At 41.2% G+C, this 11260-nt stretch overlaps 1 protein-coding gene across 8 annotated transcripts in view; it reads right to left on the reverse strand.

Moving 5' to 3' along the window:
• The window catches only part of LRRC38 (leucine rich repeat containing 38), a 111066-nt gene extending 99899 nt beyond the window's left edge, over window positions 1-11167 (reverse strand). The window contains exons 1-4 of one of the 8 annotated variants that reach the window (XR_003092334.1): window positions 10937-11166; window positions 10124-10401; window positions 8833-8884; window positions 4526-5719 (exon numbers count right to left, since the gene is read on the reverse strand). The gene's annotated coding sequence lies outside the window, so the exon portion shown is untranslated. Of the gene's footprint in view, window positions 1-4525; window positions 5720-8692; window positions 8745-8832; window positions 8885-10123; window positions 10402-10785; window positions 10883-10936 lie in introns of those variants that run through there. The other 7 variants (XR_003092333.1, XR_325485.3, XR_325484.3 and 4 more) reach the window with 7 other exon arrangements.
• Window positions 11168-11260: the final 93 nt, after the last annotated feature.

The following is an 11260-nucleotide window of genomic DNA, read 5'->3' on the forward strand; positions in this document are numbered from 1 at the left end:
TGAATGAGATGTGTCAGCCTGGAACTGGATCCACGTTTACTGTTAAATCCCAGGATCATTTTGCGCTGTGGACATTGAGCACAACCAGCTCTTTACTTGTTGGATCACTTTTATGTCCATAAGCAAACATATTCAGATTTATTCTAGTGCTTTACATCTTCTGCCATGGAGGCACTACTAGATTTCAGTGATCTGATAAAAGAGGTTCAGAAATCTAGACCCAAAAGGGAAGGTTAATCTACTGATGATCAACTGGAATTGATCCACATAAAAGTGCATAATTCGAGTTACTATGGGGTAGAGGAGATGAGAAATAACAGATCCTGCTAGGTTTGCTTTCTCTCTCAAACAAAACTAGAATGGTTTTCAAGTGGAAAAATGCTAACAGTTTAGTTTAAACAAATAAGCCTATCAGTGTGGCTTCTTTGCTTAAAGTCTGTGTTACCATTTCCTGCAATTGTATCACGAGCCATAAGCTATCTGGTGTTTTCCTTAAGGCCTAAGATCCCAAAGTCAGAGGATTATGTGAGAATCTCAGCTTTCATTTAAATTTAAAAACAAACAAATCCCACCCCTCTTCACAAACAACAACCTTCTATCTTTCTAGGTTGGCTTTTGCTTTCTGTCTCCAGAAAACAAAATAAAATAACCCTAAATCTATTGTTTTTAAAAGTTCATGGCTTTTTAAACCAAAACTCACAATGTTTGGGCACTCACAGCTTTGAAATGCTGTAATGCTGAAGCAAAGAGAACACAAAGCATATCCCTGTGCATATGACTTGCATGATTAAAATACCTACAACTTTAATCAAGTAAAGGTTTGAGCGCGTCAGACTATCTGAACTAAATATAGTGGAAATTAGAGTGTGCGTCTGCTGCATTGCCACCAGATGGTGCATATTCTCATTACGAAGATGAGTGAAGGAGACATTTCTTACATGGGAGTAGCCAGATACATAAAAAAAACACTCAGATTCTAGTAGAAGCAAACAAGCAGCTACTTCAAGAAAGCAGACCGATGAAGCCAAACACAGGCTGGATTGTCCTGGATAGTGTAGAGCGTGGTCATATGTGGCATCAGAGCTGAAATACTCTATGACAGTAGTTCTCAACTGTTTTACACCCATTACCCTTCTTAGACTCGAGGCACCCCTTGTTAGACTCAAGGGCCATGTCCAGACGTGTGTGCACGTTTGGTTCCCTGCAGACAACTAGTGGTGTTGCACCTTGGGGAATGCCTATGACAGATGCACTTTGGTGCATGGCAAGTAACCCCGGATAGGGTAGGGGAGGCTGAAGCCAACACTGGACTGCCCTCAGCAACCTTACCTGGGGTCTGGGGAGGCATCCTGGGGCTGCAGCTATGCCACTCCTGCCAGGTGGAGCCTGGCCGGCAGTGGAGTGTGGCTCCAGCAGGCCAGGCTCCAGCTTTGGGCGGTGCATGCTGCTCCCATGTATGCCACTCTGCTTTTTTTCCCCACAGGTTTTTTTGACTCCTGGATATCCAGGAGTCAAAAAAACCCTCCACACTGCTTCCTTGCAGCCGGAGAGCAACTGAATGAGCATTATGTGGCACCGCAGATGTATCTGCGCTCATCTGGATGCGGCCTTTTAGAAAATGCCAGCTCTTAGTTTCCATTAATTTTTTTACTACAGAAAAATAGAGCTATTTTCTGTTGCAAAGAACTCAGAAAGGCTAGAGCAGGTCAAAATGTTTTTAAGTCCATGGATTCCTAATCAAACTATCTGGGCTTATCTTGTGAATCACATTTGCACACCTAACTGAGCTAACACTGTGTGCCGCAACACGCTATATAATTATAACTATGTTAAACAGTTGCAAGTCCTGAGAATTATTAAGTATAGAATCTTTGGTGGATCCTGAAATATGCAACAGTGGGTAATAAGCTATAATGCTGCAGAAAAAAAAAGACTTTGAACAGTCTTTGCTGCATTCAGTAGCTGGATGGCAAGATCTCTTCTGCAAACCTTTCTGCTTTGAGTTTCAAGATCAAAGTTAGTAAGGATTTAAAAAGGTTCACCTGTCAGGTGCCTCTTAATTTTCAACTTAATGAAGCAACCCTGCCAGAAACCTAGACAGCTCACTGAGTGCCTGCTGGGGGCATGGGGAGAGAGGGGAGGAATGGGAGGGGATGGATGGATAGATATGGGTATGTTTTCGGGGTGGGGGGGAATTGGGAGGGGTGGGAAAGGGGTTGCTGCCACTGCTGCAACATCATCAGCTCCACTGTGGCTGGGCTCCCTGCCAGCCTGTGCCTGATTTATTCCCCACCACCACCCCATGCATACGTATTGGGCTTAGAGCTGCAGGGGTCCCTGGGGGGAAGGGGGCATGACTCCACTTCCTGCCCTGGGCACTGCCCCAGCCAGCACATATGGCCAGGCAGGGGCAGTGCAGGGCTGCCACTGGCATGGCCAAGACTCATGACCCCAGCACCCCCTCACAGCCAGCTCCTGGGGTGGGTGCACCTCTCCCACTGCCCTAGTTACGCTTTCCCTGTCAAGTCTTGCATATTCAGCACAAGGGAGTCACTCAGGTTCTAGACAAAACTGACGCCAAAAAACAAATCTCCTTCTCTTCTGGCAAGTTTCCCACACACACAAGGAAGGATTTTGCAAAGTGTACTGACAAGACACATATCACTCATTTAAAATGAGCAGAGTCCCAATAATGGATGCAGGAATTGTGCTTCACTTGTATATATATATTTTTAAGCTGCTCATACTAAGCAAAGATTTCAAGTCAGTAAAAGCCCCTGGCTGGTTATTTTATACACATCAATTTAATAGCAAATAGTAAACAGGTATGCTTTCTTGTCTTCCATAAATAAACCCGCCATATCACTTCTGAATTATAAACACCTATGTTCACAGCAAGAGCTCTGTTATTGCAGTTATGAAGTGAACCTCAATTTCTTCCAGAAAGAAATGCAACTTCTGAATGGAGACACTTTCTCTTCCATATTGGAAACTGCAATGGCTTTGAAATTGAACTGTCCGTGCTGTACCCTCCTTTCAAATGCTAATTTGACTTGAAATCAAAAACGGAAATTTGAGTCTCATTAAACTACAGCCCATACCACTCCCCATCGTCCAACACTCCCTCCTCCCCACTCCTCCAGCTTGTGATGCTTCTTCGTTTAGAAGGTAAACATTGACTCAAGCATTATTAGTAACAGTAACTAGTGTGAAAATCATTAGCTATAGATGATTGACACTATGGCTGCCAGGAAGATGTATAGCCGCCGCCACATTGTATATTTTACAGTCTTGATATACTGATTTAAAATCAAACATTATTTTAAATATCAGCAGGTCATTCCCATGTCTCCTCTCTCATTTTATAAACATATTTATTATTTACTGCGGGGCAGCCCATTGGCCACATGCAGCCTACATGGGTTTTTTTACAGCCCCCAAGGCCCCCACCTGGCCACTGTTCTTTTGATGCTCTGGCTGCAGCAACAGCTGAGGACTCCAGGCTCCCCCTCCCCCTGCTGCCACCCAGGGAGCTGGGGAGAGGACAGAGGTCCCATACATCTGAAGGGGGCATATCCACTTGTGGCATGGCTCAGTATCACAACAGGAGGGCATGCCTTGCAGCCCATCCCTGATTTACAGGACAACAAAGGAAAAAACATACACACATATATACATACATACACATATATATGATGTTAAAAAAAATCAAAGCAATATCAAGGGATAGTTGACTTATTAAAGAAAGATTAGATTAGATATCTGTCTACCGTAGGAATGCTTTTTGAAAAGTTGCATCAGCTAGGTAATTGTAGCTATGCAAATTTGTCTAAATGTACATAAGCCTAAATGTAGATAGGTTGGTTAAAAGACTAATTGGAGGACACAAGAGATTTTTTGTTCGTGTTTGAAGGACGTGAGCAGTGAGGAGAACAGAATGGTTTTGGATCCAGTGAGCTGGAAATAGAAGCAGTAAAATAAAACAAGGAAAAAGTACATTTAGGCTGAAATCTTTTGGGACAGTGAGGATGCTACTGTTATCCTCTTCTCATGGAAAATAACAAAGTGCCTCTGACTGCAGAAATACAAATAAATACAAATACACAATGGTTTGTTGGTCTTGTCTCAATTATTTCTGAAATGGTTCATCACCAAAGTAGGCAAGTCCTGAAGAAATAAGAAATAGTGTTTAAAAGTACACCTTTTTAAAAACAGAAATGATGAGTTCAGGTCACTGTAGTTAGTGAGGGTGCATTATTTCTTCTGAGAGTACTGAGATGACCAATGGGAATTGATGGGGGGGGGGGGAAAAATCAAGACGCCTAAAAGGATCACAAATTTTACTAAATCTTCAACCAAAATTAATGTTACCCATTCTTTATCGCTTTTCCACCATTCACCATTAATTTCTTGCTGTTTAAAAGCTTCAGGCATTAAAACAGATCATATGATAATCTTATTCAGCCCTAAATTGCAAATAGCAACCAAAGTAAAGAAATCAAAACCAGTCTTGAAGCAAAGCATGTGTGTAGAAACATTTTGATGACATTTTACTTGCAACAAATACAAATATACAAATGTAGTAGTTTTGAAGAAAATGCTTCTATTTTTCTTATTCAACACCGAATGTGGATACTGGATTTCCATGATACGTAAAATTGAAAAACCTTTTTTCAGCACTTGTTACTTGATTTACGCTGTTCTATTCTAAATATAATCTCACCAGCCTTATCACCATAATATCCGAGAGCCTTCCTGTGCAGCAATATGACTAACATCTAGATGTGTTTGTTCTCTCATCCTCTCCCCAGGGATGTAAGTGTATTCAGTGGAGTGGTTTGTTTTGGATTTATATATGTGCATTCATGTGTACACAGACAGAGTGTTACAAATTTACATTAAAGAAAGCAAAGTCAAAGAGATGCACCTTGGATTTAGAGCAGAAGGTGAGGAGGTTTTTAATGGCTCTTAGTTCTTGTGAGAGTTTATTCTGCAATTTTGAACTGGCCCCTGAGAAAACTGTGTTCTGGTTACATCACATTTTCCATACAGACTATGATTTGTCTTACAGCTTCTGACATCATTTCCAATACAAATATCAGTTTGGTTAACCCCCCACATTTTCATCCCATGGGAGAAACCTAAACAAGGAAACATATTCAAAGACAGCATGTCAGAAGGGTTCTTCTTTTTTCAGGGGGGGGGGAAAATGGAAAAGAAGTGAAGGGGAGGAAAAAAAGTGTTCTTTTTTGGTATAAAATTAAGAGGAAGTTAAATAGTTTCCTTACGTTACTTGGGTGAGAACAGTCAAAGATCCCACTTGGATGGGCCCACCTTGATCTTGGACCTGAATTAGGAGCAACACCCCTGCTCTCTGAATACTCAAATGTGAGCAAATGGACTGAGGGGAGTCAAAGCCCTGACTTCAGCCACTACATAAGCATCTTCACTGGCAGCATTAGCTAATTATTTGCAAGAATTTACTCCTCACCAAGCACCAAAGCCCAGGGAAGGTAGATACATCGGAAACTGTGGCATATAATTCAGTCTTAAAGTCAAAGAGTAGCCTGCCTGAAAACTCAGACCGAGCCACAAATGATAAAATAATGGAGCATCAGTGATGTCCCACATGGTCCAGTCTGTAACATGAAGAGTCTAGTAGTAAGAGTCGCCCCTCTGGAACTGTAATTAGACCCTTGTCCACAGATGACCATTCAATCTGAAAGGAAACGAACACCTTTTTCAGATGTTTCCCATCACTTATGTTAAGACCACCGTCTCCAAGACATTCAAAGCCTATTATATTGTAACTTGCAATTGTCAATGTAAATACCACAGAGCCCAAAACGGAAGCTAAATCCTGGATCTACTGATCCTGGGGTTGTGCATAAGCTGAATCAAACCACAAAACCCTGGACATTAATACACTGGAATCTTTGGCTTTTTGAAATGTGAATTTAAGTTTAGTTACTATAAAGCTACAAACTGCATCATTAACTACTTTGAAAACATGCTCTCCCTCCCACTCTGTTGATACAGTTTATAACCTACACTGACAAAAAGCAGGTCATTTCAGAGAAGTACTTCTGACAAAGCTGAAATGGTTTTGTGTAATTCTTTTTTTTTTTTTTTTTTTAAAGAAATGTCTGCATGATCTTTAAGAGTGAGTAGCATCACGACATTAGTTTCGGTTTCCTTCTCATTCTCTGCCTCTCTGCTTCCGCTCCCGTTTTTTAACCTTTCTGCTGTTTTACTACTCCCTTCCCCCTTCTTCTCTTATTTTGATAAGAAACCTTCAATAAAATACTTTTTACTGAATCATAGAAGCCTTTTTCAACAGGTAATGGTGATCTCCAGTCACTTTAAAAAGAAGATTTTAGTTTAAATGCGGTATCTTCTATGCCGTCTCTTTCTCTGTGAAAAGTCTCTGGGGAACTTTTCAAATTAACAATTGAAAACATCAGGCTTAGAAAAGACTATGTTCCCACTTGTAAGAGAGAACAGAATGACAGGAGACAGATAGCATAATGCCACAACAATGGTGCATCCATTGTCAAGCAGACCACACAATACTGCAAACCTCTTAGTAATTCTTAATTGAAAGAGGAAGACTATTCTATTCGTCCCATTGTTAATATGTTAACAATGTTAATTATCTAAATAGTTGATGGACTGACAATTTCAAATTAAGAGTTTATACTGAAACATCATTTTCCTTTTTCTCTTGGTTTAAAATGAACAGGTAAATCCTATCAAGGATAACTGCAGTCCTACGTGAGACAGTAAGGATACCCAGTACTTTACAGCTTCAAAGTATTTTACATACATGAACTAATCAAACTTAAAAAAACCCAAAAACCTAGCACACAGTATTTTGGAGGTAGATAAGATGGTAGCAAGGTAAGTAAAACTGAGCCAAATTGAGAATTATAGCTTTAAGTCCCACTTCCATACTTGTCTAGCTCTAGTTATTTACCCATTTTCTAGTCAACTATCTATTATCAGTTAACAATCTACAACTTTTGGAGCAAACCACTTAGGTGTTTGAGTTCCTTCTGTTAATGCAAACACTGTTACCTACACCAATGATCTATTTTTGTCTCTTAAACCAGTTTAAGAAATACTGCTTCTTGTAAAAATTAATATTTTAAAAAGCTTCAATTTGTGTTAAAACAAAGCTCTCTCTTTCTGTCTCTCTCTTTCTCTGCCTCCTCCCACCCCTTTCTCTCCTGCTGTTCTAAGAAAATTCTTGAAAATGTGTGACAGACTTCTGTTGAGAAAAATGGAAGGGAAAAATCATTTTTTTTTCTTAATGTTGCTGATACTGCTTCAAATGAGGTTCTTAAGAAACCTCATCCTGTTTAACTTAACAACACTGTCCTAAGTACCAACATAAAATTAAAGAAAAATTAGCACAAGAGAAAGATGTTAAAGTGCCTTGGAAATAAGCAATGTTCATGTGCATACTTGTATCTAAACAAAATCTTGTAACAATTTCCAAACTATGGAAAAGTAACAATAGGCCTAAACAGATAGGAACAATTTAGGTTTTAAATATCACATAATGTTTAGTGGCATTGCAAATCCACAGAGAATTGCACAACAACATGAATCAAACACAAGTATAATATCAATTTTCAGTTGCAAAAGATAACAAATTAAAAGTCCCTTATAAGTACAAAAGTCCTAAGCAAGAAAGTAACATAAAGACTTAACCCTAACTACAAAATTCCACCGTTTTTCTACTCTACATACTAAATCTAGAAAAGAATTAAGAAAATATTTATATTTATCTTGCTCTTTTAAAAAAATCACTTTCCCCAAACTCTAGCTCACCTGCTCTTACTACCAATCTCCCAAACTTTACCTTACAGGTTAACTCTACTCCCCAGGATGACCTTAGGTCAAATATGCACCAATCAGCTGCATCCTTTTTTTTTTAATCAGATCTCTACAGGGAGGCTTGTGCCCTAAAATGGTAGGTGGAATTTGTCCAAAACTCTTTGTTCTTCCCAAAGCAAGCGAGTGATTGAATGTGGATCCTTGGGTATTAGAAATATAAAAGGAAGAGGAAAAAGGGGTTTAAAACTTTGTGAAAGATGAGGTCTATAATTATTTTGTATTTACTATTATAATTATGCATGCTACTTTTATAGCCGAATAAAAGGACCAGTTCCTTATCCCAATGTGTTTATAATCTAAATTAACAAGCAGAACAGAAACTCTGAGATCGAATGAGAAGTGAAAATAAGTGGGGGATTCTTTAGTAGACTTAAAAAACATGAATGAAAAGTCATATGGGTACTGTAATAAGAAAAAAGAACATACTTTGCTTAAGGACTATTTTTAGTTTAACCAACCTTACAGCTAAGTTAACTTGTGTTTGGGAATTTGTGCTTTAACTGCTAGAACCTATTCCCTCCCTTTCCTCTTTATTTTCATTCCCTGGTAACATACCAAGTTTCTAGCTCCTTATCAAATCTGAGACATGGTTTGTGTCAGAAGAGTTGAAATGGTAGAACTAAAGGGAACTAATTATACCAGTGAAAATCCCTAATATAGGTGTACTTATATTGGTTTGCTTCAGGTTTAAATTAATTATTATTATAGTAAGATAAAATAGATTAGGCATGTTCACAATGAAGACTGGCCACCAATGTAGCTGGATGGATTTTCATTATGCTGGTGGAACCTTTTTTTAATGTAGTCTTGATCATCTCAGATGAGGAGAAGAGCTTCTCAACCTTTTTAGACAATTGGAAAGAAACAACTATAACAATAGCTTATGTTTACACAGAGAGGTTTTTTTACTGAAGGGTTTAACAAACTGACCTTGTAACTTCACTGAAATTCATCCACTTCTGGTTAAAAGATAGGCAGGGATCTGGCATACATACAGCAGTGAAAGAAAAATGTTGGCATTGGCAAGGACACTGGCACAACCTTCTAGTTTTATGACATGAAGAGAGACTTAGACACAGTGAGGTCCAACAGGTATCTCTCATAACAGAAGAGCTATCCTTTTTAGTGGTTTTGAAACCCCAGCAGAAAGGTACTTTAGTGTCTGTAATGTATGCCAGGGTTTTTAAGAGTTTTTGAGAGTTCAGTGTACAACCCACATGGAAATCCGGTTGATCCTTTTTGGAAGGAAAGGAAGTCTGATTAGACCCTTCTGGGATTTGAACTCCAGAGAGACTAGCTCAGTGGTTCTCAACCTTTTCAGATTTAAGACAACCTTGAGAAAGTACCAGCACCTAGCTTTCACTTGCTTCCCGACTACAAGAAATAATAGAGCAATTATGTTGCAAATAACTTGGAAGCCCACAACAAGTATGTTTTTTGACATCATGGATTCCTATTTGAAATCCCGGAGGTTATCATACAAATCATGCATAGGTATAAAAATACCTAACAGTGCTAATGCAACACCCATAGCAGGATCTCAAGGCATGCCAGGGTGTTGCACCAGCCTGGTTGAGAATCACTTGACTAAGTTTTGGTCATGCATCGTTACAGGAGCTGACGCACGACAGAGTCAGGAATCTGTTGATATTGAACATATGTTTTATATCTGTCCATCTGCCTATCGATTCTTTACAGGCTTTGAATTTACCAGAGACCCAGCTGCTGGAAGCAACTACAAAATGCAAGGTTTTGGGAGCCTACCAGGGAGGACCAGCGGAGCTGCCTTGGTGAGTACAGTCGAGCAATTCTGCCCTTTAGTTTCTAGTAAATGTACTGGGATTTCCATCAGAGAGCTATTTCTACATCCAGCCCTCCTCAGGACTCTTTCTTTCATGCTCGCCTCTGGCTAGTAGGTGTTAGAGAAATAGAGGGAAATAGACCAAGGGTTTTTAAACCCAAAAGCTTGCCAAACATTTTTCCCCCCAACTATTTAAGTTGGTCTAAAAGGGTATCAGATGCACCCACCGAACCTTGTCTGCCTTAGAGAAATATGAAACTCTACCGTCTTCTGTGGAAGGCAGCGTACGATTTCCGCCTCTTTCCTCCCCCCAGCAAGATTTCTTTTCTGCTACGATGATGGATGGGATTGTTTCTGCTTCTTCCCTTCCTTCAGAGATAATTAGCAACTGAGAGAGGAAAAATGGTCTCTGCTACACACCTTCCCAAACTGGGTGTTTTGGAGCCTCCCTCTCGACTATCAATGAATCCGCCGCCTGTTTCTGCGACGTATCCTCTTGACGAATGGGAACAGCAGCATGGAATAAACGTGATTCGCGACCGTTTCGTGGCGGTCCTTCGCGTCAGCTGCGAATCGGACCGTTTCACCGGCAAAAACATCGCACAATGTGGGAGCTGCCTCGGCTTCCGACTTCGAATATCTTGACATCCGGAAGGCGATCTTTGCCACGGCAACCGTTCGAAATCGAAGGGGCTGTTCTAATGAAGTTAAAAAAAGAGAAAGAGAGAAATTGTTCATTGCTTCTTGCTAATATTTGGGTCAATAAATAAATAAATGATTGTTCAGGTCATTGCTTCTTGCTAATATTTGGGTAAACAAACAAACAATCCCTTAGCTTTTTTGCTACAAAAAGGTTTAGGTCATTTCCTTTTGCTGAGGGAAACCCCAACAAGCGATTTTTTTTTTATTATGATTTTTTTTTCTCCCAGGATAGATCACATATAATTATGCAAAGCTGAGGGGAAATGCATATAAATGAGCTTGCTAATTTGTTTCTAAACATCCCCAATCTTCTGTGGGGGTTAATTAAAGGATCCTTGCCCCTTATGAAGGACCTTCCCAAGAGCAAAGCGACAGCCCACCAGGTTTCCCACGAGGGGCTCGTTTACTAGAGAGAAACTTGGATTGACAGTTTAAAAAAACAAACAAAAAACGCCCCCAAAACAGTTGAATCGTGAGCCACGATGTCGCTCCAGGCAGAGCCTGCCCGGTGTCTCCGCAGGGGCTGCTCACCGCTGCAGGCAGCGGGGCCGCGCGGGGTGTGTGGCCGGGGCCGGCCCCGCGGGACGTAGCGGCGAGGAGGGGTCGCGCCTGTGGTACCTGAGGGGAAGCGCGGGGCGACGTCACCCCCTCCCGCCCGCAACGTCACTTCCGGGACCGGAGACAAAATGGCGGCCGGATGGTGTCGGAGCCGCGGGCAGTGCCGGGCCACTTAGAGCCGGGCCGGGCCGCGGGGGCAGGCGGCGCAGGTAGGAGCCGGGCCCGGACGGCGCTGCGCTGCGCTGCGCTGCGCTGCGGCGCGGCGGGGCGGGGGGGGGGCGGGGCGGGGGCGGGGGG

Source organism: Alligator sinensis, unplaced genomic scaffold, assembly GCF_000455745.1.
Source record: "Alligator sinensis unplaced genomic scaffold, ASM45574v1 scaffold1390_1, whole genome shotgun sequence".
In the NCBI taxonomy this organism is placed as follows: Eukaryota; Metazoa; Chordata; order Crocodylia; family Alligatoridae; genus Alligator; species Alligator sinensis.